This window comes from Pteropus alecto, unplaced genomic scaffold (genome assembly GCF_000325575.1).
Source record: "Pteropus alecto unplaced genomic scaffold, ASM32557v1 scaffold467, whole genome shotgun sequence".
In the NCBI taxonomy this organism is placed as follows: Eukaryota; Metazoa; Chordata; class Mammalia; order Chiroptera; family Pteropodidae; genus Pteropus; species Pteropus alecto.
Window position 1 is genome coordinate 294,507 of NW_006439722.1, and position 15,794 is coordinate 310,300.

General features: G+C 33.4%; 1 pseudogene; it reads right to left on the reverse strand.

The window, feature by feature from the left end:
• Positions 1-530: 530 nt before the first annotated feature.
• On the reverse strand, positions 531-649 carry LOC112483933 (annotated as a pseudogene).
• Positions 650-15,794: the final 15,145 nt, after the last annotated feature.

The window sequence follows — 15,794 nt, forward strand, 5'->3', positions numbered from 1 at the left end:
AGCTTTTGTATATACTGTCTCTGTGTTTTTCTTCATTCTTCTGTCGTCCCCTCTGGGTATATTAACCCTCTAGCCGTGCAGGTCTCGGCACTTGGGAAAGTTCAAAGCCTTTTCTAAGAGCAGAAGGACTAATACTCAGTATTAACATTGGATTAAAGCCCAGGGTAGGTCATAACATCAAGGACTGGAAGTGATTAGAGGAGTCAGGAAGATCTGAATTCAAGTTCTGCTGTTCTCTGTCCTCACTGGGTAGCATGACTTAGGTTATATGAGCTTTATTTTCCTCTTTGTTAATATAGAAACAGATATGTATAGGGTTATTGTGAAGATTGCTTGTGACAATATGTGTGAAGTGCTGCATGCAGGACAAGCACAGGTAACCACTCTTTATTTTATTTTATTATCTATTTTTTTATTATTTATTTTTTTTTAGGCAAGAGAACCCCTCGTTGATCTCACAGATTGCAAGGACCTTGTCAGCTTACAATCCCTCATTATTTATTTATTTATTTATTTATTTATTATTTTTGTGCCTACATCACCTGGTCTTCCTAGGTGGTCTCCCATCCAAGTACTAACCAGGCCCAGCCCTGCTTAGCTTCCGAGATCAGACGGGATCGGACTTGTTCAGGATATCATGGCCATAGACTAGGTAACCATTTTAAAAATCAAAGCCATTATTATAATAATGATTAAATGATTAAGAGTTAAAAACATCACATTTCTGGTTTTGGTATCTCTCTAAATAATTGCTTACCTTTTTCAAATACCTCTCTTGAATGTTTGTTCCTCCCAGTGATTGGTATAGTCTGACATGATTAAGGCTTTCTCCTAACCAGGGGGTTACCAAGTTAGGGGTAATTAAGCTCTTGTCTACAAATTAGAGAAAGACAGTCTTTTTATTCTCCTGTTGGTGGAATTTTCTCCACGTTTTTTCATTGTCTCTTCTTATTTCAGAAATAAGACTGAAAGGATGTAAATGAGTACTAGCATATATAGAAAGGGCCAAGAATTCCTCATCCTGATTATGAGGCAAATCTCTTTCTATAGTTTCAGAATGAATTTATAAGAATCATGGAGTTTTTATACTGCTTACTAAAGTATACTGAGTCACACAATGGTCACACAATTGTCATTTTAAGCCAAAGAATTCAGCACAATAAAGTTACCAGAGGATTGCTTCTGTGTTCTCTCTTAGGACCCTCTTGGGATTGGGTGAGGTCATTGTGTTTATTTCAACAAAAATTCAGATTCTGGGAAACTTGTCCAGATATAGTTCCAACTGTCCATGTTCAGCAGATACAAACAAAAAGTTGTCACTGAGCAAAATAAATGATAGTGAGATAAGAACTTTCCAAGTTACTTAATCAATGGAAGTGAATATGTTCTAAATTTCAAATCAAAGCAGACAACCATCATTGTTACAATTATAGTTTTCATCGGTATTTTTTTTTTTTTAAGTTTTTAAGGCTGAAATATTTGGATTTGGTTTAAGCTGAATATCTTGGAGAAATTAACAGACATTGTCTAAGAAAGTCTTTATAAAATAAAATTACTTAAAGCTAAGTATATGTTTTGAGATCCAGGAGGGAGAAAATCATCATCAGGGAACATAGAAAATACCAATTAAATTAAAGTTACCATCTGCCTAGTTTCAATCAGGAGATTTCAAAATAAAAGGTTTATGTCTGTGTCTTGACTGACTTTATTTTTGAGTCAATCTTTTTTTTTTTTTGAGATTTGAAAGCTTAAATTTTGCTGTCATTCAACTACTTTCTATACATTCTGCTATGCTTAATTTTAAAGAATCCTATATTTTTTTTCTTTAGAACTGCTATAATAGGACATCCAGGCTATAGTGTTGTCCATTTCCCATCTATCTACGGCATTCTTTATAGAACAATCTTTCTAAATTGCATATAAGATCATGTTATTCTTAAATGATTTGATGACCCCAAATTTTCCTCGTAAAAATTTGCTAAGCCTTTTGAAATGTTGTTAACATAAGGCCTATATTGATCTTCTTTATCCTGTTCCTTTCCTACATACGTGGTCTTGTAACCTAGATGTTCTAGATCATCTTCAATTCATCAGCCAACATGCAATTTCTCTTGCTATTTCCTCTGAATGAAATATCATTCTTCCTTTCTTCACGAGACTCTATTAATCCCATAAGCTATATGAGGGCAATGATAATATGGGCTGAGTTCACTTTTATAATTCCAATACTTATTATAGTGACTGGTATATAGTGAGTAGTCAATTTTTTTTTTCCCTGAATAAATGACAAATTATCTAATGTAAACTTAACACACATCTGGATATTTTATTTAGATTATGCGTCCTAAACTTGGTATTTTAGTAAAAGTTAACAAATGTCTTTACTCACTGATTATAACTGACTCAATTGCATACAAACCCTCTATATCATAAGCTCCTTGAAGATAGGCTGCATTTATTTCTGCATCCCAGTTTCTAACATGTGATGTTCTTGGTCAAAAGAGTCTTTTTTTTTTAAAGTGAAAAACAATTTATTTATTTATTTATTTATTTATTTATTTATTTATTTATTCGAAGAAATGATTTAAATTTTTTTTCCCCATCTACCTCCCCCCTCTCCCCTACCTTCTGGTCAAAATATTCTTGTTCCTTATTTTGTTCTTATTTTTTTAGATCTATCAAAGTTCTAAGGTGAAAACAAATTAGAGAAGTTCTCGCTATATTTGCAAAGTAGAATTTGTAGATAAGAATTGAAGAAGTAGTTCAGGAGTGAAGAAGTGCTAGAGCAGCCTGGGACAGAAGTTAAAGTTAGAAAATGAGTTGAAACATGTCTATTCAGGAACAAAATAGTCAAAAGGATAGTCACCTGTATAGGCTAAGTTTAGTCTATAAAACATGACACACACTACTCCAAGTGTGAGAAAAGAGCAGCAATAAGCAAATAAAAATCTCTGCTCTGCTTGAGTTGACATTCACAAGCTTCTACTAATCCCTTAGGCCACGGTAGTGTGCGAGATACTGGTGATTAAAATGATAATAATATGTTGTCTGTAATGATAACATTTCATTTTTTATGGCTGAGTAGTATTTCACTGTGTATATACATAACACCTTCCTTATCTATTTATCTATCGAACAATTAGGTTGTTTCTATATGTTGGCTATTTTAAATAATGCTGTAATAAACATAGGGATAGATCTTGAAGGTATTATGCTAAGTGAAATAGAAAAGGGCAGCACAGGAGCTTATAGCCTTGAACATTTATGTGCTGTGAGAAGAGAGATGAGATAGTCAAACATAAATGATTTAGCCCCAAGGTCATACCTATCTCTTCTGCTCACAGCCTATTGGGCAGAACTAATCACATGGCTTCATCTTACACTAAAGGGGCTATCAGGAAAACCTGACATTTTTATTTTCTATCACTGTAACAAATTACCCAAACAATAGAAATTTATTGTTTACAGTTCTAGAGACTGGAAGTCAGGTCGGGATGCCAACACAATTGAGTGAGAATCCTCAGGCTTTGTATCTTCACGTGGTGGAAGGGACTGGGGGCGCAATGTAGGATCTCTTTTCTAAGAATACTAACTCTATGCATGAAGTTTCTACTCTCATGACTTTAATCACCTTCCAAAGTTCTCACCTAATTTTCCATCACTTTTGGGGGTTAGGAATTCGACATATGAAATTTGGAGCACACAAAGATTCATTCCATTGCACCTAGCTTCAGAAAAAGCTGTTTCATTTGGGAGTTTCCTCTTTTCATTGTTTTATAAGCAGTGATTCTATACCTGCTTGCTATCGTGCTGCCCATGAAAGGAAGACAGTATGGTCATATTACGACAGACATATCACTCCGTATTCCTTACCTGGCTTTCTTTGATTGTTCAAAAAACTTTTAAAACATTTGCAGAACAGGGACGCTCTGACTCGAAGAGGCAATTGACTGCTGACCTCAGCGCAAGATACAATTGCTTCTGTAAATTCCGTAAATAATAGGAAGGGACTCAGGAAAGAAATATGTCTATGATTTAACTGTTGCTAGTATCAGAAGTGAGCGTGGAAGCTGAAACACTTGAGATTAAAGATTACTAGTCTTCAATACAGAAATAAAAACAAAAACAAGAATTGGTTTAGAATTTATGCCACTATATGGAAATAATGAGGAACCCACATTTCTGTATAATAAAAGCTAGGTGTTATAATTTTATCATGAAAAATATTAAATTTTTAAACATAATTTTATACAAATTATTGAAACACTTTTTTGATTTAAAAAGAAATACGCGTTTCTTTTTCCTCATTAGACCTCTATTTTAGAAAAAAAAAACGTAAACATCTGTATTCTGAAAATAAAAAGTCCAGGAGGATATAATTAATTGAATAAAAACAAGAAAGAGAGAAAAGGAGATATAGAATGAACTTGATCACAAAAATGCCGAGAAGCCAGAATGATTTTAAAATTAGGTCAAATAAATTGGGTACTCTGTACAGTGAGAAGCAAAATTAGGATCCTTGCTACACCCAAGGGTGTAGTGAGCGTGGAAGCTGAAACACTTGAAGAGGCTAGGGAGAAAAATATCTTTAAAAAAAGACAAATACAATTATGGATAAAAAAGTTTTAATGTATTTTATTTTGAAAGCACTTTATGTTTCTATTATAATTTACCAAACAGCTTCACACAGTATATGACTTACGTTACAGTCTTAGGTATTTATGTCAAAGATTGTAATGGTCATTATTAATTAAATCATTTTCCAGAAGCTTAGGATTGTCATATGAGCATCAAATATCTTTGATAATTGCAAAATTAATAATTAGTTAATTAGATAACTATAAGCTAGACAGACTGTGGTATTTTGTTATAGCAGCCTGAATGAACTAAGACATTAGGAGAAACATTGTTTCTTTTGGGTTTCAATTAATGTATTTTCTCTTACTTGAAGAGCAGAAGCCTGGGGTAGTTACTTTTCCTTTCAGCAACCAAATATTGAGTAGAAAAAGAGAACAATCCAAATGTGACAAGTAGATATACATAAATTACCTCTCAGTGTTTTGCAAGTGGAAAATATAAATGCACACTAAAATGAAAGAAAGACAATTTTGCAAGTTCACAGAGTGAAGGATCAGGTATCCCTAATTTGGAAGTGAGAGATGGAAAGGGATAAATTGAAAAATGAAAATAAAGAAAATCTATGCACCAAATTAACTGTGCAAAGACCCAGGTTGAACATTAATATATTATATGAAAAAAAAGCACACGAGAAATAGTATGTCTAAACTAAAGCCTTATTTTGCAACAAAAAAAAAGAAAAGAAAATTAAAAATAAGCAGAATGAGAAAATGAGAGATAATTGTTGGTGTGCTTCTAACTTGTAAGAAAAAAAGATTCTGTAGTAAAGTAAACACAAAGAACTTACCAGATGTCTGACTATATATCTCTATCTGTACAGAAATTTGAATAATTTGGTAGATCCTGAAAAGTTAGTTAGACAGTAAATTGTCTTTTATAGTGTATGTGTTGGGGGAAAGAGGGGATAATTTATTTAATATTAAATTATATATCTGTGTATTAGTCAAGGTTCTCCAGAAAAACAGAACTAACAGAATGTATGCATGTCTGTTTTTATTATAAGAGATTGGTTCACATGATTATGGAAGCTGACAAGTCTCAAGATCTGTAGCATGAGTCAGTAAGCTAGAGTCCTAGGAGAGCTGACAGTATAATTCCACTGAGTCCAAAGGCCTAAGGACTAGGAGAGCTTATGTTTTCATTTGATGCCAAAGGTAGGGAAAAATGTTCCCTTACTTGAGGGGAGATCAGCCTTTTGCTCTATTTAGACCTTCAACTGATTGGATGAGGCTCACCCACAGTAGGGAGAACAATCTGCTTTACTCTTACTCAGTCTGTGATTCAGTGATGATTTCATCCATAGACACCCTCACAAACAAACCCAGAATGTTTAGCCAAATATATGGGCATCTGTGGCTCTATCAAGTTCTCACATAAAACTACCCATTACAATCTTTTATTTCAGAAATAGGTATATGGATTAAAAATAATAACTTTATAAAATATTACAATGAAAAACTTTACTATCTGCTTTTGTTGTCCATTTACTATTTGTTATCTAAATTTTTTTACAGTTGCTAATATATATGTGTCTGTATATCTACTGAAAATGTCAAAGAACATGTTACTTTGAAAAAATAACGATCACTTCAAATTTTTTTATTTTTGTTTTCTACGTATGGACTTTTTTTCAAATTAAACATTACTCCAGCAGCCCACAAGTTGTTCTGAATATAGAGAAAAACTACAAACACTAAACCCCAAGGGACATAAAAATTAAATATCTGTCTGAAGAAAAGGCTGATGATGTACTTTCTTAGAACTTAGCTATGTGGACCATTTATTTGGTATTTATTATGTAGAAGTATGAGCAGTGCTTTCATTGTTACATATTTTCCACATGCATAAATTGCTTAGAGAGTGAAAAAAAATATTAGTCAAAAGGTAACAGAAAATGTAAAAAGACAACTCACAATGGGGAGAAATCACAGATATGAGAAAGATACCAATCTGGAATACATTGATAGTCTACATATCAATAAAAAATACACACACACATGAACATGCCCACACACATGCTCCACCCCCATACAACCCAAAAGAAAACAAACAATTCATAGGAGAAGAAATATAATTGGCAAATAAACATCAATTAAGATTCAGAACTTCAGTAATAATCATGTAAATGCAAAATAATCAAATTATTCACAAAAAACAGTATTACATGAAATAAAATTTCATTTTCGTTAGATATACAGTGTTTTTAATGTATCAATTTCAGTATAAGGGAAGATCTAAAGCAACATATACTTTTACACACTACTGAAGTATAAATAGGTGCAACCTTGTTCGAGAACAAATTTACAACATCTAGTAACATTAAAGATGCACGTATGCTATCCCCAGCAATTCTGTTACAAGATATAAAACAAAACCCTTATATACATCTATTTCATGAAATATAGAAAATAATGTTCATATACATGTTCTTTTAAAAAGAAAAACAAAAGAAAACCTAAAAGCTTCTCATGAGAAACATCAAAGAAAAATTGTTGCTTATTCCTAGTGGAATGCTCTAGTATAGTTTCATGTTTTGCAATATTTTATCTCTTAATATGAGTGACAGTTTCAGGTAATCACTGAATTATTTTATACCTTTTTCTATTTTAAATATTGCATTATATTTTGCTGGGAAAAGAGGCAAAATCCAGCACCATTCATGAAAAACTAGGACTTCGTGAGGTGGCCTTGAGTTGGTATGTCCTTTAGCTGAAATAATCAAGCCTGAAAAAGAAAATGCCTGCCAAGAAGAACTCCTTGTTTTTAATTGAGCCCAAATTTAAAACCAGAGTTCAGCAGCCATTGTTTATAGAAGCTGCTCATGCGAACTGCATTTCAGTGTAAAGCTCTAGACTGGGCTTCTAAGATTGCTGCATTGTGCTCCTGCTAGCTGAGCCAACAGTTATAAGGAGTTTCTGGAATTGTATTTGACCAACAGGACTGAGACCTTCCCCATCCATTCAGAGCAGTGCAGCTATATCCTTATTTACATCTTTATTAACTAAACAGAGTGGCTCCACAACAACCAATCAGAATACACAGAACCAGCCAATCAGAGCAGTGCTCTTTGGGCTAATAAAATTGTGCAGATTTGGAGTCCTCATTTGCCTAGAAATGTACCAGTCAGAGACAGGGTTGGGAGTATGGCTTCTCTCTCATAAGCCAGCTGCATTGCCCTGGCTTGAGCTGTAACACTGGAACTGTAGGAGGTGAGCTGCTTTGCTTGAGCAAGTTCACTCTAATGAAGTCTCTCCCTTCTTTGCATTCTAGATTCGAGAGTCCTGGTGGCATTGCATTGTTGGCAGTGACCTTTGGTTGACAAAGGTCATTGCTCTTTTCAGAGAATCTGCTCTAAACAATTCTCTCTTTGTTTTCTGGAGTTCACAATTCAGAGTAAATCGCCATATTAGAGGTAAAATTCTCATTTAGTAATGTTTATTTTCCTTTGGAATTATTGCTGAAATATGTCCACTATTCTTCAGTTCTCTAATCATCAGCTGTCAACATCTTTCACCTGGACAACTCCAAAAGTTTCTTAAATGGTCTGTATGCACTTATTTATGATCCCTTTCAATTCATTCTCTACATTATATTATAGCAAAGGAATATTTTAGTTTAAAAGTTCATATTTAGACATTTATATCATTTCTATTGCTCCGATGAGAAGGTTAAAATATATAACTTGATCTCAAAATCTTGCATGATCTTGCCTTTTTTGACCAAGCTTGTTCACAGTACCCCAGTTGGCACCAGTCCTAATTTTTATAATTGGATATGTCCCCTCCCATATCAGGGTCTTTGCATGTACTATTCCCTCTACTTCAAGCATGCTTTTAGCCTGTTTTTGCTTAATAAATTTCTATTTTTTTATTTCTCAATTAAAAATTATTATCTAGGAAGCATTCTTTGAATCTCTAGATTATATCTGGTTCCCCTTTAATATGCTTTCATGGTTCTCCTTTAATATGGTTTCATAGTACCTTATCACTTTTCCTCATAGCACTAATCTCAATTTGTAATAATGATCCAAATGCATAACTGATCATTTGATTAATATCTCTTTCCAACCATGTTGAGATCCCACATGAGTAATGATTACTTCTGCTATGCTCTGCCATATGTACTAGGCAACCCCATTACCTAGTACAGTACTGACATAGAACTGATGCTCAATAAATATATGCTTTATAACAAAAAATAAAATTGTGTCCATGAGAATTCTATTTAAAAAAAGTTCTAATATTTTAAGAAAAAAAAAAAAAATTTAAGGGTCTTTGTGTGGAAGTAAATATTCTAAGGGTTTCTGAATATAGAAGATAGTTTTTGAAGAAGAAAAAAAAGAGGAAGAGAAAGAGAAGGAAAAAAAGGGAAAGAGGAAAAGGAGGTGAGGGGACAGAGGTGGGCAAAGATGAGATTTAAGGAGAGGAGACGGAGTTTTAAAAAGTGATAGGAGGGTCAGTGGGAAAAAAGTAAAGAGGTAAAATATATACTGTTATTCAATTATTCACTAATACATCTACTTATTCAGTTGGCTACTCATTTAGCTACTATTTATTGCACATTTATCACGTGCTATACACAGGGGCTACAGCAAGAAACAAAATAGAATAAATAAATACTCTTGCTGCTGAATAAAATTTTGAGGCTTGATCAGAATACTGTCTTGCCTCCATTCTTTTCTCCCGCCCATGTTTTCTTTAAGGTACGGTCCTCCTCGGGTTCCGCGCAATAACTAGGTCCTGCGGGTCGGGACAGAATAAGATTGTTTTCATAGCTTACAATATAGTATGAATATTAAAAAAATAATTGAGTAAATGAACAATATCATTTCAAATAATGCCGTGGTGTGTCTTATGAATAAAACAGTATGTACTATGGTAGGGCTACCTATATTATAGGGGGAAGGGTATGTGATAGACTCATTTCTCAATACTGAGTGAAAAATATACAAAAAAATAATGACTATAAAAGCTGAGTTCTACACCTAAAGTTATTACCAATTGAGTGAAGACAGCACAAAAGCAAGATAATAAGGTTAAAAGGAGGAGAGAACAAACCATGGGAATGGATAGAAACTATGGAAAACATTCTGGATTGACATAAGGTTCGAAAATAAAGTTTCAGCCAATTTCATTCATATTTCTAATGGAGAAGGAAGCCATAGCTGATATACAGTGATATAAATATCTCTTTGGTCTCTGCATTCCAGAAGGTGCACATGTTGACATGCTTTTGGCACCAGTCAAATAGACTGGGGATTCTAGGCAGCTGTATCCAGTAGGTCATATGCACAGGAAAATACCTGGGGCTTGCAACTGGGATCTCTTTTGCATTTGTTTGTGTTATGGCACGAACGATTCTAAGACCCACGGAGCCAGTTGAGATTAATTATGAGCCTTTATTAGCCGGCCAGCAACTGACTCTCTACCACGCAGGGTTAGAGGAGATCAGCCCCAGGGGTTTGAGAGTGAGGCAGTTATAAAGCCTAGAACAAGCAAGCAGATTACAGAAGCAGAAGTTGGCCATTAGCACAATACATCACCTAGTACCACACCCTGGTTAACAAGTAAGTGGATTACAGAAGCAGACATTGGCCATCTTCATATCTTATACAATACACCTCCTAAACCACACCCAAGCAAGTAGGACAACTTCTGGTATCTAAAGATATTTCTTCCCTGTAGCTGACTTACCTAGTTGGCTCACTTGAAAATTTTCCACCCTTAACAGTATGTTTGTTTATTTGTTTGTTTTTTTTTGTACAACCTTGCCAGCTATCAGGGAAATATGTCTTTAATACGGGACTTTCATACTCTAAAATTTCTCAAGAAGTCTCTCTCTTTGGAACTCCAGCTGATTATATGTACAAACATTTTGGTTTCTCCTCTGGTGACTTTTAGACAAAATAAACTAACTTAACCAAAATAATTTTAAAACTCTATTCTGGGGAAACTTTGTTTTAGATGAGTCTACCTTAAGCACCCGCCTCCAGTCTACACTGAATTCCAAACCTCTTGGAGACAGTGAAATACAGTCTTTCATTGGTATACAGAAGCTTCTAAAAAAAACTTTGGCCATCTAAGGAGGTAGCCTTAACATAGGCATTTAAAGACAGTTATCTCCATAAGGCTTCAATATTTTTAAATAGCTTCATTGAAAGATTTATAGTAATAGACTAATGAAAACTTAAAGATGTAAGAGTTACCTAAAACAAAAGACTATAAAAGACCAATTAGCTATTGATTCTTTCCCAGGAAGCAGTCAATAATCAAAATTTTGGCAGAATTGAAAGCTGATATTCAGTCTAATAGAAATATTTTGGCCTCAAGCTATTTTCTAGCCTCTCTTATAAATAATCAGGAAATAGATCAGCTAGAAGCCAATGTTGAAAGGCTAATACCTTTGTCCTGTAAATCTCTATAATATCAGTAAAGCAGCCCACAACTGCCTGAGACTGATCTCAGTTAATTTAATCAATAGAACCTGTAACCAAAGAGGGGGAAACAAAACACAGGAAAGAAAAGGTTTTTAGAAGCATTAAGGACTGAAAATGCTCTCTTGCCTAAATTTAGCCACTCTCTTTCACCCTTCTTAAAATTATTTATAGGACAAATACAAATCTTAAAACTTTTCTCTACCAATAGTAAAAGTGTTAGCTATCTGAATGAATAAATTTAGCTTACTTGAACTGTAATTTATAAACTAGCAAGTTTTGCTTTATTGTATTTATCTCATGGCTGAAATTTGAAAAGAAAATGTTCAGATATCTGGTTGCATATGTTTATATATTTGTATGTATGTCTATATATGTGTTGTAGAATTATGATATTTTTCTGTCTTTGGAGGATATTACTAAAACTGATTTGTAAAGAGCTTTGTTTAATTGACTCAAAGGAATTAAGCACTTTCATAAATTAAGAAAAATTATAAAAACTAACCTAAACATGTCTCAGATTCTGGAAAAATATTTGGCATTTGAGCTAATTTAAATTTTGTGGGTTTAATTAAAATAGACATGTCTTAGAGTTATCAACATTTAATATAATATTTATATTCTACCTGGGTTGCTAGAAAACAAATAAGTTCATGTATTTGTTTGTAAGAGAAATAACTTGGTGTGATAAAATTTTCATAAGTCTCCTAAATTTAATTGTTGAAAAGTAAATTAAATAAATGTAGATGAGATAAGAATTTTTAGGTGTTATTAAATAATTATGTGTTATGGTAAGCGTACTTAAAAACAGCTTTCATAATTTTTTGGTAACCCAAATCTTTATAAATTTGCTAAGTTAAGTTCAATAATGAAAATTTATTAAACATCTAGATTATTTCTAAATAAAATACTCAAACATTAATTGTTAAAAAGTCTATCTACTTTTGGCTTCTTATTACAGAGAAACTAAAATATAAATTTGGACCTGTTAATAAAAAATATCTTGTACTTTGTTGAGGAAGCATGTTTCTATGAATTATGAAATATATTTGCCAATAAAAACCTATTTTTATGAAGGTTATGAAATATATTCATGGATTTTCCATCTGTACACAAGAAATTAAGATTTCTAATGGTTAAGAATTCTAATTAATATAGAAGGAAATTCATATATATTTCAGTAGAAGAAGGTATAATGTATAGAGATACATTTTTGAGGAAAATAAAAGAAAGTAAATCTGTCCTAAAATAAAGGTGATTCTTTCTTAATAGGTAAGAGAACAAGAAATGAGTAAAATAAACATAAAAAGTTGCAGAAGTTTTACGAAAAGAAATAGTGAGAAATATTATGTGTGATCAACCTGGATGATATTAAATAAATTTATTATAAGCTTTAATATTGATGCAGGATAGGGCAAATTTCTGTGAATGGGTAGACCAAATCCTGCACTGAGAGAAGAACAGGGTCCTTTGGTAGAGAATGTAGAAAGATTTCAACAGACATACCAAAGTTAGGGTCAAAAGGAAAGTTTTTTAAAAAAGGGGCAACACTCCACAGACAGAGCGTGGTCTCCTCTTAGAGGCAGAGCGTGAGAAAGCTTAAGAGAGATGAGGAGAATGAAAAAGACATGGTAAAGAGTACCAAGAGAACGACACTGAGAGGGACTTAGAGAGAGGCACTGAGAGGGACCAAGAGTGTTCTGGGAATTCAGTTTATATATCATTCTTTAGTTCCTGTGAGTTACAGTTTGAAGAATTTGTTTACCCATATCATTTGATACGGACATACAGTAAGGAAGGGGAAGGGCAAGAGGATGTAGCACGAAAAGGTAAGAATATGTGGGGTGAAAGGCCCACTGGCAGTTTCCAGCCTTTAAACCATAGGTTCCCTATGGTTTTAACTGTAAGGAATGAATGATTTTATTTGTGTAGGGAGCCAATCAAAGACTGTCTTTTTATCGTTCCCCTTCACAGGTGTGGGAAATGGGTTGTTAGAAATCGCAGCAGAAATTTTCCTTTGTTCTGCAGGTGTCCTCCTGGCCTGGCTGCAGGGTGATCAGCATATTGCAGTCTCTGAATGTACCTTGATTTAGCATTTTAGTTCTCTTGCCTTCTCCCTACATTAATGTCAATGGTGGGCTTATATAAGACTAAAATTTTAAATTGTTTCATCTGCTAAAGTATAAAGTTTTCCTGTACTATTATTATATGCTCCTAATAAAAGATTGTAAAAGGAAACCAAAGAGTTTTGTGTTGTATTAAAATGATTTCTCATTCTCTTTTATCATTGGGGTCCTTGATTACTTAAGTAAACTGAGTCTTCTTAATATTAAAAGAGCTAAATTTTGCTCACAGCTGTTCAACTATGTGTACTTGCCTGTAAAGTCTTTGTTACTCTGGTTCAATAAATAAGTATTATCTCACAATGACCTATGATCCTATTTGACCAAGTGTTTTAAAACCTTTAATATTCTTGAACAACTTCTCATAATTCATATTTTAAAATAAAATTTTTCTTTTAATGTAAAAATAACTAACAACTTTAAAATATTTAAGAAGAGTCTTTGGAACATTCAAAAAGGATCTCTCCTCTCACTCTCACTCTCTAAAAGGGGGATATTAAACCAATTACTTAATATGTTAACATTACAAGAGAAGCATTGTCAAATAAGAAATAATAATTATGTTGTATTTATATGCATATCTTATTATTGATTTGTTTCATAAATTATATAAAATTTCTAAATATATGACATATAATGCTATCTGTCATAATTATAAATATTTTTAAAAAATATTATATGTTACAAAAATTACCTTGGCTAAAGATATTGCTATTAGTCTTAAATCTCAGATCTGCCTTCTTTGGCAAACATAAGCTTTCATACTTTGAAATAATTACAGGTTGACCTATGTATTTAGTTTTATCTGCCTTTAATATCTAATTAATTAAAGGAGATGAAAAAATTAAAACACCACAACTTACAACCAGAAAGCTCCTGGACCTAATTGGACTGCCCAGCCAACAGAAGATTTAAAATTAAAAAGGGAGCAGATGACATCTGTTGTGGACAACTGAGAACCTTAGATTAGACATGTATAATCATGAACATCGTCTTAATGCTTTTCCTTATCCTTTTCACATTAATCCTCCTTTACAATACTGATGAATTTCTTTGATTTTTTAATAACTCAACATTTCTGGGATGCCCCAGATTATTGATATTTTTTGAATACTGTTATGTCTTTCTTATGTTAATTGCCTTGCTAAAACAGGTTCGCTTTATTAATTGGAGGTTTTGGAACGTGCTTTAAGAATCTTGCCTTTGCAGAAATATTGCAACTGCAGTGTTAGCTATTGGATCTATACATATTTTGATCAGTCTCTTTCTATCTTGCAAATGAAGAACATAATAGGTAATAATATAAGAAGCTGCATCTATTTCATTATGTGAACAATCCGAAACTCAGCATTGGACATCACCCTTAATCTATATCACAGATTAAAACATAAAATTAGTTGTACACACAGCCCAGGATGTTCAATACCTGGCAATGTCAACTGCAGTAAAGCTGCCGGCTTTGGAAGATATTTTTCTCTTGGGTAGACGCTGCCTGGAATAAATACATAATTATAAGTGCCTCTAAAATCTTAGCAAATATTGCTGACTCTGTCACTAAAGCAGTAGCTGCCCCTCCAAAAGAAAGGAATCTTTGGATCCACCTACGTGAGTCGTATTATTAGACAATAGAATTGCTTTTGATTATATCCTAGCTGAACAAGCTGGGGTTGCTTTTATTAATCTCTTGTTGTACTTGGATAAACAGGTCTGTCATAAGAGAGACAGAACTAAATAAAACCCAGGCAGGCACAAGTGAAATGGTTAAATGCAGTGCCATGAACACCCGTGATTCTTTGATCTCATTAACTGGCTGCCTTCAGGTATTGCCTTCTAAGACCTAGCCTCCAAACTGGACTTAGCATTTTGTTTTTTATAGGAATTTTTGTTGTGAAAATTTGTCTATTTTACATAGCTCAATGTTGTAAGAACACCACTTTCTTTGAGGTGATCACTGAGGCCTATGACATTTCATGTGAGAAACTTCAGAAACTGCAGGAGGAGATGTTTGCCCTTCCGAGAGCTTATCAGTAAAACTTTCCTCTATTCTGGAGCTTTTGTTGCTCAAATGTAGCCGAAGGTTTCTATGAAAACCATGTCCCCTCCTACATGAGACATGATATACTAAGAACAAGCCTTCCTGGTGATGAAGGATCCACAATAATAGGGCATACCAGGAATGATCCATCCTAGTGATAGAAGACCAATGAGGCTTTTAAAAACTGATTAGCGTTGTTTTCTAATAATCGATTAGTGATGCTTTCAATGAAGATCTCAATAAAAAAGGGGGAAATGTGAAAAATAGACAGAAGTAAAGCCATTTTAAAGTAGAACTAGATCAGTCATTCTAGGAAAAATGCCTTGTACCTCTGTCTTAATCCTTGAACCTTTGTAATGGTTGAAATGGTTGAAATAAACTTTGGACTGGGCCAAACCAGCATTGTCTTACAAACTTTACTGTTTGTAAAGCTAACAGGAAAGTAATCATCTTAACCACAAGGACTGATGATTATAGACTGATTATGGACATTCCTTAAAATCAGTAACCGGCCATGTATAGCTAAAGAGTAACTTAGCTTGTTAACACCAATAGAAATTTCTTT